We start from the raw sequence: 16,258 nt of genomic DNA, 5'->3' as shown, positions 1-16,258 counted from the left end.
ACTCATAACACCAAATTCCAGTGCTACTAACTTCAGCAGTAGGGAATCAGTAAGCGGGCACAACTTGGCCACAAAGCAGAATTCCAAAGTGTCGTTATGAATGATCTCTGCTAGGGTTACATCAATATGCAGGGGAAACATGTCATAAAAACATTAAATAATAAGTTATAAACAATCAAACACTACGAGAGCTCTACGGTTTTCAATCAGCCACCCATTGCGAGTGGGTGTGCCTGCCACTACCTTGTCACTCCCAGGTGTTCCCTGTCGCTATGTGATAATGATATACCTATGAGAAGGGCCATAACAGTGGGGGGTGCGGGGGGATGCGAAGCCCCTTCCCTCATGTGCAACCCAGGAGGGGACTGCAGGAATATGTGTATTGTGAGTTTACTGCTTGTACGTCCAGACATAGCCAATAATTGCTACATAATAATAAGAGCTACACGCAGGTATGAGCAACGAGTGTGTTGAGCGACCACAGTAGTACCCATCAAGCCAGACCTGAGGAATGTGGAAGACACGACTACCACTCACGGGGTTGCTAGTCTATTTTAGCTTCCACAGCGAGCAGTAATATCTCCCAGCATTCACCTCTTGTTCGAGTCGCCTCTCATGCAGAGCAGCATAAGAGTGTGTGTTTCAGCCCTGGTCCATGTCATCAAACTACGCAGCCAAGGTTGTGTATCTGGGGAGGCAGGCGATTTCCATGCCATGGCGATACTGCATTTGAATAATACGAAAGCCAGCTCTATTAAACGGTGAGTTTGTTTATCTCCCTTTGTTCTTTGGCGCAGGCCCAGAAGGCATGACTCTGGTGTGGGTGTAAGGGTGTGCATCGACATTTCAGACACCATTGCAGTTATCTTCCAGTAGAGGTGTAATGATAGACTTCGTAACTTACATCTGGGGCATTCTGGGAAAAGTGCTGGAATATATACTGGATGCGGTGTGGGGAGAGATAAGTGTGGTGTATGAAACTGAAATGTGTGTAGCGAAACATAGGATTACTGGACACACTCTTTAACGTCTAGAGGGCACGGGACCAAGCCTTATCAGATAGTGGTTGATGGAGTGCTGCATCCCACCGGGCACGTGCTCTCATTGCATGATCTGCAGTGGGATTGTGAAGTGCAGTGTATAAGGGTGTGATGGAATGACAGGTGCTTGTGGATAAGAGTAACGCATGTAGTGACGTGGAGATGGAGGGCTCAGAGTCATCCACGTTCCAGGTCTCCTGAATAACCTTCCTGAGTACTCTGCGTTAAAAACTGTCCAACGTTCAAGTCATGCGATTCCACTACTTCCTGAAAGGGCACAGATTTAGCGGTCTAGTTGTTTTCCCTAAAGACTGCCTCCATAGCCCGGAAGGGCACCCACACATTGTAGCACTCTCTGGCCAGGCGTGGCCAGAGAGCTTAAATAAATGGGTGGAGGTCACACAGGACTTCTGGCCCATATCACAGTCCATGAGTGTGTGTGTGTCCTTATTTACCCTGGGTCCCACAGGGCAAGATAGGTGCGGCCACAGCGAAACTCTACACTGGCGACGAGGGTGGGCACCCCTGTCCGCCGAGTGCTGTCTGCCTACCTCTGTGTGCAGCCGACCAGCAACATCGTCAGGGCGCAGGTTCCCCGTGCTGAAGGCTGCCGTGGTCCCGTCGCGCAGTGGAGGCCGCATGTGAGCAGTGAAAATTGCTGGGTGCGTCTATCCTGTGCAGCGCTGACCATGCTACTGCCCCGCTGCCTTCCGAGCATCGGCCACTGGTATTCTCGGAGCGTATATAAGCCTCGACGTGCGTGATCATCCCGCCCGGCACTCTGGCCCTCCCGCTCTGCTTCACAGAGCGACGCCTCGCCACCTGCTGGCTGCAGTGAGCTATTGCATGCTAGTGTCGCACTGGAAGTATTGATTTAACGTCGTGGGAGGATTTCTTTTGTCGTGGGAGGATTTCTTTTGCACGTGTCCTGCAGCCTACGAACTGGGCTCCCTGCCCACTCATCCCTGCCCAACACTTCCTGGTATCTGTGGAGAAGTGTCCTGGACAGCTAAGGGTGCAGGTGATCGCTCTGACTTATTCCAAGCCTGTGAGGGGGAAGTGTCCTGGTTTGCTGCAGCACCCTGACGTTGTCCAAACCTGCAAAGAGTAGGGGCCCCTGAAGCAGCCTGCTATGCCCAACGTGCAACGCCTCTCAGCTGGGGAGGAAGACATCAGTCCCTGCAGAAGGTCTTGCTGCATTGACACCACCGAGGCATCACCAGGTCAGTCCCCGCTGCGGCAGCCGTGCCCGCGGCCCAACAAAACGCGCCTCCTGCACAGCAAGCGGCACAGCCCACGTCGCAACACGCACAGATTACAGCGCTGCCACCGTTCAGCGAGCTCATTGATCCTGCGACAGCATCACCGAGGTGGACAGTTTGGATTGGCAGGCTCAACAACTATTTTACCGCCACTCGTGAGACGGACGGCGCAGTGAAAAGTTTGCTGTTGCTCCATTTTGGAGGGGAAGAAATATACAAACTATTTGCACACCTCCCAGACACCGGTGCTCCTACCGATTATGATGCAGCAGTCAGGGCATTAAATGCCCATTTTGACCCACAACTTAACCCAGATTACTAGCGTTTCAAACTCCGTCAAGCACGTCAGAGAGAGGGCGTGACCATGGACGCTTTCCACGCTCTGCTGCGAGAATTGGCCAGTACCTGCACGGACGACGACCAGAATAAGGAAGTAAGAGCCCAAGCAATCCAAGGGTGCCGCAACAAATATCTTCAGATCCTCATACTGCGACAACCACAAATCACCCTGGAAGACATTCTTATCCTAGCAAGGTCGCACAAACTTTCCGATGCCAGAGCTACTGCCATGGACGCCACGCATGCCCAGCAAGCAGAAAAGCCAGTAACAATAAAGACTGAACGAGCGGATGCAATACGAACCCCATCCAGAGGCACCAGAGGACAATGGCTGACCAAAAACCCGCGAGGGTCACGCTGTGGCTACTGCGGTAATGAAGAACATCCACCCGAGGAATGCCCTGCACAAGGTCGGATGTGCTCTAAATGCGGAATCCGCAATCACTATGAAAGCGTCTGCAGAGGAGGGGCCCGAAGCAGAGGAGCTCGTGGAAGACGTCCGCCGTCCAAGACAGTACGACAGTTGTCGCTCGATGAAGCGGACAAGTCAAAAGGGGCGAAAACTCCAGCCAACCGGAGGCAGTACCTAGAAGACTCATCCACAGATGGCGAGACTGAAGCCTATATGATATCCTTTGCAAGTGATCTAAAAAGAAGTTGGAGACCCCAACCGACGTGCGCCATCGAAATTGCAGGAACACCAGTAACGGCTCTAATTGACACAGGAGCGTCCGTAAACGTAATGGGCTGCCAGCAGTACAAACAACTGAAGCCAAAGCCTGTGTTAACCCCGTCGAACGTGAAAATCCTGACATACGGCAGCCAGAAGCCACTACCTCTCAAAGGTAAGATGATGGTGCAAGTCAAGTCGGACACTCCCGAGGTCACCACGACGTTCCAAGTCATAGACCGAGAAGAAGACATCTTAGTGAGCAGTCACACGGCGGAATATCTGGGGCTGGTGACATTTGCCAACGCGGTCAAGACCCTACAGGCCGACTATATACTCAAGCTGTTCCCACAACTCTTCAAAGGCCTTGGATACATGAAGAGAAACCCCGTGAAGTTGCACATTGACATGGCAGTGAAACCAGTTGCCCTACGACACCGTTGCATACCTTTTCATCTCAGGCCACTTGTCGAGCAAGCGCTGCGGAACCTAGAGCAGCAGGGAGTGATCGAAAAGGTCACAGGACCGACGACATGGGTATCGCCCATGGTCATTGCCAAGAAACCGAAACAGCCAGGGAAGATACGTCTCTGCATCGACATGCGCATGCCGAATCAAGCAATAAAGCGGGAGACACACCTTACCCCAACGGTCGACGACACACTAGCTGATCTAAATGGATCCAGATGGTTTTCCAAGCTCGACCTCAATGCGGGGTACCACCAGCTGAAACTGGCGGAGGAAAGCAGGTATATCACGACCATCTCAACTCACCTGAGGCTACGCCGTTACAAAAGACTAAATTTTGGCATATCTTTGGCAGCAGAAATCCTTCAAAAAGCAGTCCGGGAAATTCTATCTGGGCTCCAGGGAGTCCTCAACGTCAGTGACAATATACTCATTCACTCAGCAACACAAGAGCACCATCGTCATCTCAGAGCCACCTTGCAACGCTTAGTTGACCATGGTGTGACACTCCACCGGGACAAATGTCAATTCTACCAAAAGTCCATTGAGATCTTTGGCTACGTATTCAGCCAAGATGGAGTGCAGGTGGACCCCAGGAAGACGCAAGCTATTCAGCAAGCACCCGCACCCAGCACAGCATCAGAAGTTCGGAGCTTTTTGGGCATGGCCACATACTGCGGACGGTTCATACCTAACCTGGCTATGGTGGCTGAACCTTTAAGAGCTCTCACTAAGAAGGATGCAGCGTGGCAATGGGGAAAAGAAGAGGAAGAAGCATTCCAAAAGGTCAAGTCGACCCTGTTGAGCAAAACCACCATGATCTATTTGACAAAACACGACGTATGGAAGTAGTAGTGGACGCCAGCCCCGTGGGATTAGGAGCTCTCCTCGCCCAAGAAGTAGAGCCAGGAAAGTGTGTTCCCCTCGCCTTCGCAAGTAAAGCGCTCACACAATCTGAGGCTCGTTCCTCCCAAATTGAATGAGAGGCGCTAGCCATCAAGTGGGCTTGTAACCACTTTCATCTCTACATCTGCAGACATCCTTTCAAAGTTGTAACTGACCACCAGCCACTAAATCCGCTGTACAGAGGCACCGCTCCGCATCTACCTCCCAGGATCGAAAGATGGGCAATACAGCTACAGCATTACCAAATGGACAGAGTACAGACCCAGAGCCAAGAACCCTGCTGACTTCCTGTCTAGGCACCCGTTAGACGTACTCCCAGGAAGTACTAGACAAGAACAACGTACCGAAGAATATGTATGCATGCTGTCTCACTGGGCTTGTCCACGAGCCCTCACGGTAGAGGAGATAAAAACGGAAACGGACAATGACGCAGTACTTCAGAAAGTACTAGAAGCCAAACGCAGTGGGTCATGGGAAGGTTTCCTCCACGGCATCACAGGATGGAACGAACCAGACCGAATCAGGCTGGGGAAGATGTGGCGAGTCCACGACGAACTGAGCACTTCTGACAGTGGTGTTGTATTACGAGGGTCACGAATCATCATCCTGGTAGGCCTCCAGGAACGAGCGACAGTTCTAGCGCACGAAGACCATCAAGGTACAGGGAAAATGAAGTCACAAATGCGAGAGAAGGTGTGGTTCCCTGGCTTAGAATCAGCTGTGAACACCGTTGTGAGAAATTGCCGGGCCTGCCAGCTCACCAGCAAACCAGAAGTACCAGCACTGGTGATAACAGAAGATCCAGCACCTTCCCCGTGGTCGTGGGTGAGCCTCGATTTCGGGAGCTTCCCAGGTGGAAGAGTCACCGCTGTCCTAGTCGACAGTTACACGAAGTACCCTAATGTAGAGGTCATACAGTCCACATCATTCAACCATCTGCACCCAGTGCTCGAGAAAGCATTTGTTTTCTTCGGACTGCCTCAAGTCGTAAAAACCGACAATGGACCTCCGTTCCAAGGAGGAGAGTTTAAAGAGCTGTTAACGCAACTAGGAATCAAACACCACCGCATCACTCCACAATGGCCTCAAGCCAATGGTGAAGCTGAACGTTTTATGCGAACACTAAATAAAATCCTTCGTATATCTTGTAGCCGAACAATCCGACCCTGAAATGGCGCTTCACTGATTCTTGAGAGAATATCGCAGTACCCCCCACTGCACTACACAACGGTCGCCGTGGGCATTAATACTAGCCGGTTCCCGGCGAGATACCATTCCAGTGGCCGATACCTGAGCCATACAATCCTGTTGATACACAAATTCGACGAAGAACCACTAACAAAGCAAGCAGCCGGAGAAGAGCACGGCCGAGAGTCATAGCGCCTGGATGCACCGTCCTAGTGCGCCACCGTCGCAGCAGAGGGAAATTCCGCACAGCATATGAGCCTGGACTGGGGACCGTACTAAACATCAACGGAACAGCCCTCACCGCTAAGAAAGGAGGAGAGATCATCACCCGGAACATCTCTTGGTTTAAACAAGTACAACCGGACGATGCCGATCTGGTACACCCCGGCGGACCGGAGGATGAGGACCCTCCAAGCGGCAGTCTGTCACCACAATCCGACAGCACTCAGGGCCCAGTTCCCGAAGCTGTCACTCCAGCCACGGATAGTGGACAACCCAATGTCATGGAAACACCGCCAGCACGATGAGAAGTCAACGAGATGCGCAATGCCGGTACAGCCTAAGGCCAAACCCTAGGCCGAGCCAGAGACTGGCAGACTTTGCATGTTGATTCGTCATTGACATCTCCGTTGAACACTGATTTGGGATGGGATGTAGCGGTCTAGTTGTTTTCCCTAAAGACTGCCTCCATAGCCCGGAAGGGCACCCACATATTGTAGCACTCTCTGGCCAGTGTGCTAAAAAACATCCAAACAGTTTATCAAAAAATAATTTTATCTGTGGAGTCTGACACAGGTAACTTTTTGGGCAATACCTTAGCGTTTAGTCTTTGGAGATGTGGCCAGATCCAACAGTGGGCTCATCAATTAGACTTCGAACAAACAATATGTAGCAGGAGACTGCACACTTTGTAATCGGAAAAGACGCATGCTCCAAAAATGCAGCTCTTGTACCCTAAAACATAGTCAAATATGCTTAGTCTCCTTCAAGAGGTTCCTGGAGTTCTTGCCCCACTATATTTCCATGTGATAGATTATTATGGAAAGAGAAAGAGCAGACCATAAAAAACAAAAATGTACTCAACTTTCTAAAAGAGCAAGCGGGTTAGTCCATACAATAAGACCAGTATTATTTGAAAATGGTTGTACATGTTGAAATAAAAAAAAAAACTATAGGCATAAGAGTCTTCCTGTTTTGACTCCCTCTTAATTGAACATGCAGCTGAATGTGAATGTTAAGGTCTGCCTCATTTGTTGAATACAACAAACAATTGGTCAGAATAGCAACAATTTAACAATACGAAAGAAACAGTGGCATTCACAATACCAAATTTGCAAAATTCGCAGTGGATGCAATTTATTTTCAAGGCATAAATCAGTTCCTCTAAAAAAAGTTGGGGTCCATGTGGCGGTTGATACCAGTTATCTTGGTATTAATATCCACTGCTGATACCTGCTTGTTCTCCCTCGCTTCCGGCGCTATTGGAACCAGATGATTCGGTAAAGGTGGTGTAGCGTCTATTGCCTCTGTATCCTCCTCTGCCTCTGTTGAAGAAGCAGCCTTGGGTGTCTTGTTTAAAGTAGTCTTCCTGGAGGTAAGGGTAGGTGTTCTTTTTGTCATAAAAACGTATTTCTTTGGTCAATTTGTCCAATTTTCTGACGTGGGTGTTCGTGTCAAAGTCTGTCACGGTCTTTTCCAATCTCTCTAGGGCCTCTTTGGCATTAGTTAATGCAGCGTCCCCACTGATTTCAAGCTTAAGTTCACAGATCTCCCCAGGTAGTTTTTCAACTTGGTCGATGGCTGTCTAAATGCCCAACACCATCCAATGGCGTGAGCTATTGATGGCTACAAAACTGAAGCCCTCTTTAAATTTAGGGAGATCCACAAAAATGGCTGGCTCGTTTTTAACCTGTAGGCCCACCGGGATGATATTGGCCTGGAGGTATTTGGTCAGAAGGTGGCCGTGCAAACGTGTATGAACCAATTTTTACTCACGGCGTTCTAATTTATTGATCTTTTCATTTCGTGAAAAGTCAATGTTGGGGGTATCGGATGTTAGAAAACCCGACCCAGATTCTCCTTGTATTAATCTATTTATGTATTCATCTGTATAAGAAAGTGTTTCATTCTCTACCATGGTTGAACTGTGAAGTTCCAAATTAAATAAACCCTCGCAGGTATCAACCTGCACCTAGAGTTTTAAGTATCAATGGGGTTGCCCGAAATTCTACCTGACCAGGGTCAAAATTGCAGTAAAATAAACAATTGGTCAAAGTAGCAACAATTTAACAATACGAAAGAAATTGTGGCATTCACAATACCAAATTTGCAAAATTCGCAGTGTATGCGATATATTTTCAAGGCATAAATCACTTCTTGTAGACAACGTAGAGCTTGTATAATGGTATGTAGTAGTCAACGTTTCGACCCCTTAAAAGTTCAAGGTGATTCAGTCCTTAGTGTGGGGTCTTTATCAGGACAGTGTGAAAGAGCACCTAAAAACAATTGAATACTCTGTATTAAAAGGGTGTCCTTATGACAGGGTGTGACTGCTCATAAAAAAAGATATTAATTACCCAATCTATCAAACAGCACGTAGAATCAGGCTGTGAAGTCAAGGTGAGTGGGCTCCAAAAAGCTCCTATGTCAGAGAAGATGAAAATTAGGTTGCAAACCAATTAATCATAATGAGACACCAAATGCCTGTCCTGGAGCGAAGCCTTCACTTACTAAACAACGGGAAACAGTACGGTCATAAGTACACGTACGGACATCCGTGGTAAGACTGTGGGTCAGGAGATCACTTGCAGTCAGATGGCAAACCTACCAAACAAAGGAGAGAGCAGTGCTATGGTATGGGCGGTCCAACAGCCACAAACTGATCTAGCATGTAATCATCCACAAAGTCAATAACCGTGTTGCATCGCGTTAGCAGGAAGATAAAGTATTACTGCTGTGTGGTGGTGTAGAGCCCGTAAATGTTGCCCCACAATATGTGACAGTAAACAAAATCATAAAAATAATCGAGAGTTATAGACTGTGGGTCAGTAGATCCCCTGCAGTCAAATGGTAAACCTCCCAAACAAAAGAGAGAACAGTGCAATGGTATAGGCTGGCAATCAGACACAAAGTGATCTAGCGTAAAATTATCCACAAAGTCAATAACCGTGTTGCAGCTCGTTAGCAGGAAGATCAAGTACTGTCTCTGTGCGGTGGTGTTGAGCCCGTAATGTAGCCCCACACTATGTGACAACAAAAATAATCATAGCAATCGAGAGTTATAGACACACTAGTCTATTAAGTAATCATCACCAAAATAAAATAAAATAAACACACTGTACTAGCGTGTGAATAGGAAGACTAATCACTGGCCCTGTACGGTCGTATGGAGCCCCTAAATACAACCACCAGCGTGTGCCAGTAAGAAAGATCTAGAGGTCGTGCCGGTGTCAAGGAACAATAAAACTCTCTACAGCGGTAAAATCCCTGGAGGGTGATGCAGCGGTGTGCCATATATGTAAATAAAAAGGTGAAACCCAGCGCGTTCATAAACATTCAAGATGAGTAAACTCTTTCCAATACGATACTATAATGGTTAAAAAAGAACTACTTGCATGACAATCCGTCTCAAATGTGATCCAATAAATAATGGAGAAACAGACACACTTCCAGATAGAGCACATACCCCATCATTCCTCTTTCCATCCAAGACTGTAAGAGGGACTGGGCCAAACCGGGGAACAAGATAAAGGCACGAGCGGGCATGTGCACGTTGGGTGCAGCCGCTCGCTGCCAGCACATTCCGAGCCGTAAATTGAGCTCATTGTAAGCCCATACCGGGTCAAGAGTGCTGAGTAAGGGGGTCATTACCCTGGTTTAAAGATACAGCCACTAGATCTCAGGTGTAGCATATTATGGAGGAACAAAAATTTGGTATTGATACGGAATATTCAAAATGGTAAAAAAAAGTTAGAAACGTATGGGAATAGCAATGGCAATGGCGGAATAGGCCACAAACTGCTCACGGGCTCAGCTGCTAATGTGCCACGATGGTGGACATATTCACAATGATGAATAACTTGGATGCCAGAAAAGCACAACTGCGGTAAAAAGGCCCATCGGTAAAACACAATACATCCAGGTAGCTTCATATGGTTTATTGAAACAAAGACGGTGCCTCACACAGATGGGCACAGTATTGTATGTTGCCCCCAGACTGTAAAGCATTTTATGCAGAACATAAAATGGACATTTATGGTGAAATAGCAAAACATGTTATGTACATTGTAACACAAAACATCCAGGTATTCATGAATCATAGAGATAAACAATTGCACTATAGTTAGAGGAAAAAAGGGCACTATTCAGTATTCAAAATGGAGAGTTGGGCATTAGTGGCATCAAGTTTATTCAGGCCATTATTCACTGTGCCCATAGTGTACATCCACTTACATTCTCCTGTATTCAGAATGGAGTTGATGTCCCCACCCCTTACTCCCAGGGACACCTTTTCCAGAACCAACCACCTAATGGACTCTGGTTTATGTGACTTGGCTTGGAAGTGTTCGACCAGAGGTGCTTCCACTGTGCCACATCGTATCCTGCTACAGTGTTGCATGATCCTAGTCTTAACTTTCTGCCCTGTTTGACCTATATACATCTCATTACAGGGACATAAAATCGCATAAATCACATCTGTTGAGTTGCAATTCGTATGTACCTTAAGGTCTATGGTGTGTTTCTTATAGCAAAACTGCTTTGTTTCGATGTTCAGTTTGCACGCTTTGCAATGTGCACATTTGAAATGGCCCAAAATCTCTGGAAGTTTCGACAGTGTCTGAATACTGGGTTTGGGGAGGGGTGGGGGGGGGGGTTCTGTCAAGGAGGGATCGAACCACATAGTCTCTGATGTTTCTTGCTTTTTTGAAGGAATGCATAGGTGGATCAAGAATCTCTAGGTTGTCTGAAATAAGTTTCCAATGTCCATCAATAATCTTCTTGATCTTGTTACTGCGAGTACAGTACGTGGTCACGCATATCATCCTTTTGGTGTCTGTCGGGCATGGTTTGGGTGTGAGTAACGCCTCTGTCATAGTACCAGGCCCTCTTCCTTGCTCGCGTTACCATTCTTTTTGGATATCCGCGTTCTAAGAGCCGGTTGATAAGGTCTTCGTTTCTTTGAAGTAGTCATCCTTCCGGGAACAATTCCTCCGGATTCAAAGAAATTGGCCGAAGGGCAAGTTGTCACGCAAGTCCCTTGTGCTGTGGCTAGAGTATCTAAGCAGTGTGTTGCGTTCTGCTGGTTTTCTATACAGGGTGGTGTACAGGTGATCATTCTCTGTTTTTATGGAGATTTCCAAGAAGTCAAGAAGTAATTTGTTGTATAGACACTTATTTCATTTTTCACACCCTGACAGCAGTTCTCCACTCATCTCAGGAGAGCTCTAACTGCTACAGCTGCAATTGCATGAAGCAGTAGAACGATCTTTAATATTCCTGTTAAAATCACGCTTCGACACAATGAAAAGATAGCAACGCTCAACAATTTATAGAACAATGTATCACCCTACAGTAAATGTTTTACAAATTACTCTTGCAAGGTGATAGAATTTCACAATTGAACCCAAACACACCAAAGAACTATAATGGCATATTCAATGTGCCCCATTAGGAACATGCGTGTATTTAATTGTATTATAGCATCGGTATTCACAAACATTTTCCCAATGCCCACAAAGTATAGTCTGTCATGTGGCAGAGGGCAGCATATGTGGCTTGGTGTGTGGGGAGGCTTACGTGGCCGTTGGGAAAACAAATCATGGTGTGGTCAGTGAGTCATGGAGTTATTTTGAAGTGTTGCATTCAATAGTCTCCTCTAAATGAAGCCCTGAGTCTCTAATAAGTAATAGGTGTGACAATATTGTGTTATGCTGTCTCTGAATCGCTATCCCTCTACTGCACCTTGGTCTAAGCTTTCTCTGCTTGCTCTCGATGCCTTGAGAGAGTCAAGTGTAAACAAGTAACTTGATTTTTTAACCAGAATGAAATAGAATTGCACAATTGAAACTAGAAAATTGTGTGATCCTATGCAATTATCTAAATTTTATTTTTCTTCATTATGACATATTAAAGCACCTTGAAATACGTAAGTTCAAAACATGCACTGTACAAAACCATCTCTTGTGTTTTGATTTAATAAACTATAATGTTGTCCATGTGTAACAGCCCAGGCCCCCTAGAGGTTTCCATATGACTTGAATCTTGGTTCACTGTTGCCATTGTTGTATGAGTGGGAGGAAGCATGAATATTTCTACATTCATTTTTCAAAACTATCAGGTAAAAAAAATACTTCTGATTATATCAGTGCATTCAGATGTACTAATGTTCATGAAATAATTTTTTTAAATTCTGAAGAAACTGCATTATATTTTTCCCACCTTTGTTCCAAGATTTCTTTAAAAATTATGTGATCCTAAAGTTAAGTGGTGAAGGGCACCTTATTTGCTTCTTCTATTTTACTTTGGTTAACATGAGAATAAACCCTTGTCCGTTTAATTAATATCTTTCCGGATGTTAGTGCTGTCTCAAGTAAACAGCAGTGCAGTGATTCTGCTGGGAGCCGCATGTGAAGGTCAGGAGGGACACATGCGACCCCCGAGCTGTACTTTGAGTATGACTGTATTATAGCATTAATATAGCACTTCTTACAAACGCTGTGGCCACAAACCTCTCTCCAAAAAGGTTGGATAAGAGAATACATTGCTTGTCTTAAATGACTTGGAAAGTGTATGTTTGTATTGTTGTCTATGAAGAAAGCAGTGGGAATTGGGTGCAAGAGTCAAATGGGAAAAATGATCATGTGATCAGTCATGTAGCTACGAACCTGAGGGGACAATTTAGTATGAAGTGAATCAGACAAGGTAGTCCTAGTAGACAGATGCCACCTTTTCATCATCAGGTTGATAGTCATTTTAAGCACATTTATGGATTGCTCTGACTGGTAGGTCACGTGATCGAGACCTGGGATATCCCTTAAGGAATGCATATGTCAATGGCAAAAGAGCAAAGAAGTGAGACTTTGTGAGATCTTTTGGTAGGATAACAAGAGATCCAATACAGTCCAGTGCAGTGCCTGGAATTCTAAGAATCCTAAGACGAGGTAGTAAAGGGGAATAATGTAATGTGTTAAAGGTCATAAGACAGCCCAGTAAAAGAAAGCAAACAAATAGGCTTTTGTCAATGTTCATCTTTAGGTCATCCTAAAGTATTCTTCCCTGGGAAAGGCAGAGAATTGTGGGATGGTTGATCTTTCAATGAATTTGCCCAGGAAGGCGATTAGTCTGAAGCTCAAAACTGCTTGATCAAGTACTTGTTTCCTAAGGCATGGATTGATGTAGGATATCTTGATGTAGGGTGTTGAAGTAGGATATTTTGTGTACTCTGGATAACCTACAGACAACAGGAAAGGATTAATGATGGCTCTAATTGTGTGTGCAGCTAAGTTATACAAGGGAATGTTCTAGAGGACTGACTGAGGGCTAAAATATCCGAGTGGGCGAGTTGTGCCAATGACTTTGGTGAGTTTTTGGAAATCACTGTCAGTGAACGAGATGACAGATAGTAGTTTGGAGTGGGAGCTAAAGTGATGAATATTTGGTAACGGAGGCTGTGGTAGTCGTTCATAATGTAATTAGTGTGGAGGCAGTTGTCCACATCTTTGGTAGTGAGCTGCAGGAAGTCTTGAGATTTGATAACTGCAGACATACACACTGAAATTCACTGACTTTTTGTGCTGTCCTCTTGTTGGGTAGGGAGTTCCTTACTCTAGAAGTCAGTTCGCAGAAGGGGGAGGATGGGTGAGGCGGTAAGGAATCTATAACTAATATATGTCTCTTACAGATATATCGATACCGAAGGTAAGTAACTTGTTCATCTCAAAGAGACTATTAGTTATAAATTCCTTACCTTACAATAGGTACCCCAGCAATACCAACCCCGGAGGTGGGTCTGCAAACTAAGTTCACATCAGTCCTGTAGAACCGAACAGCCAAAAAAGCTGTCTCTCCGGACTTGACTATCCAGGCAATGTTTAGTTAACATGTGCAGTAGTGCACACGTAGCTGCCTGGCAGATGTCACCGAGTGGGACTCCAGGTCCCAAAGCAGTAGTGGCTGCCACCGCACTGGTGGAATGGGCAAGCAGGCCCACCGGAGGTTCCTTCTTTGCCAAGGAATAACAGATCTTACTGCATAGGCTGACCCATCAAGAGATGGTCCACTTTTGCACGGCCCAACCTTTCTTAGCACCCACATTGCCAACAAAGGGTTAATCGTCCACCGGAATGGTTTTATGCAATCCAGATAAAACAATAACGCACGTTTTGGATCCAGACGGTGGAGTCTTTTCTCCTCCTTGGGAGGATGCGGGGGCAGGAAAAAGGTGGGCAAAGTGATGGTCTGTCCTATGTGGAAAGAGGTAACCATTTTGGGAAGAAAAGAAGGCCTAGTTTGAAGGACAACCTTGTCTGGATGGACAGCAAGGAAAGGAGGTTTCAAAGATAAGGCCTGAAGCTCACTCACCCTGCGAGCAGAGGTGATGGCAACCACAAAAGCAGTTTTTAAAGTCAAGAGTCTGGGAGGACAATTATGGAGCGGCTCGAAGGGAGCGCACATAAGGCAAGTTAAGACAAGATTCAAGTCCCACTAGGGCATTACGAAAGGAATAGGACGAAAAAGGTGAGTAATGTTCTTAAAAAACGTACTTACAATAGGGTACTTGAAAAGAGAAGTATGATCAGAAAGGCGAAGAAAGGCCAAAATGGCTGAAAGATAGCCTTTAAGGCTGCCCAGCGCAGAGCCCTGCTGGCCCAAAGAAAGTAAGAAGAGGAGAACCTCAGACAGAGGGGCAGAAAGGGGATCCACAGCCTTTGCTGTGCACAATGCCACAAATGTGTTCCATCTACAGGCGTATACTGTTTTCGTAGAGGGACGCCTGGCTGCCAAGATGACATTACAGACTTCAGGAGGAAGGTCGAAAGCTGTCAACCGTCGTGCTCAAGCTCCACGCAAGGAGGTGGAGGCTGGACAGGTTCGGATGGAGGACCATCCCCTGCTGTTTCCACACCTGACGTGCAGTCTCCTCCGAGATCTGGACAACATCGGAAAGATTGTCCTGATACTGCGCCCACTGGAACTTCAGGTCCCACTGCAGAGCCCGCATATGCCACCTGGCATGATCCACTAGCAGGATGCAGGAGGCCAAGAGGCCCAGCAGCCTCAGGGTCATTCTCCCCGAAATCCGGGACAGCGGCTGAAACATCGGTATAATAGCCCAAATATTCCAAACTAGCTGCTCGGGAGGATAGATCCGGAACTGCGCTGTGTGCAAAACTGCTCCGATGAAAAAGATTCTGAGAGGGGTTCAGGTGAGACTCGGCACATTGGCGGTGGACCCCAGAGAATGCAAGAGGTCCCCTGTAGTCTGAAGGTGGTAGAAGGCAGCCTGGGGCGAGTTCGCCTTCAACAATCAGTCGTCGAGATAGGGGAAGACTGGAACCCCTGATATGCGCAGATGAACTGCGACCACCGCCATCACTTACGTGAGCACCTCAGGGGCACTGATGAGGCCAAAGGGGAGTATGGTAAACTTGAAATGCTCGTGGCCAACCGTAGGTAACGCCGGTGCACAGGCAGGACTGGGATGTGAAAGTAAGCATCCTACAAGTCCACGCTACCATCCAGTCTCCAGGGTCAAGGGCAGACAAGACCTGAGACAAGGTTAGCATTTTGAAGTTCTCCTTCCAGAGGAAGCAGTTGACTTCCCTGAGGTCTAAGATAGGACTTAGGCCTTTGTCCTTCTTGGGTACCACGAAGTAGTGGGAGTAGCAACCACAACCTACTTCCGGCACAGGGACGCATTTGATAGCCCCCTTGGTCAAGAGGGCTGTAACATACTGATGGAGAAGGGCCAAATTATCCTCCAACATGCGATGGACTGCTGGCGGCATGCAGGGGGCTACCGACGTAGAAACTGTTCTACCCAGCGAGTCAGCAGTATCCAGCCCACACCGAATGGTGAACTTTGGTGCATCTCGGCCCTCAGCAACAGCTTGGGCGAGCACGGCCCGGGCCTCCTCCGGGCACTATGGCAGCACCTACGCAACAGTTTCCCACACCGTGTGTGCGTAACGGCCCAAGAGACATGCGGTGTTCACCGACGGAAGTCTTAAGTTTGCGGAAGAAAACATCTTCACATGAGGGTCCAGCTTCTTGGTTTCCCTATCTTGGGGAGCTGTAGGGAATGCTCTACCCTTTGAGGATGAGGCTTGGACCACTAAGCTCTCGGGGGTAGGGTGTTGGGAGAGGAAAAGTGGGTCGCCCAGAGC

The 16,258-nt window shown here is 47.0% G+C and overlaps 1 protein-coding gene across 1 annotated transcript in view; it reads right to left on the bottom strand.

Annotated features, from left to right (window-relative positions):
* Window positions 1–16,258, bottom strand: part of ATM (ATM serine/threonine kinase) — a 1,586,045-nt gene that overhangs the window by 1,307,687 nt on the left and 262,100 nt on the right. The gene's annotated exons all lie outside the window — the stretch shown is intronic.

This window comes from Triturus cristatus, chromosome 8 (genome assembly GCF_964204655.1).
Source record: "Triturus cristatus chromosome 8, aTriCri1.1, whole genome shotgun sequence".
Lineage (NCBI taxonomy): Eukaryota > Metazoa > Chordata > Amphibia > Caudata > Salamandridae > Triturus > Triturus cristatus.
Note: the sequence above shows the minus strand (reverse complement) of the source record. Positions and strands in the feature narration are given on the sequence as shown.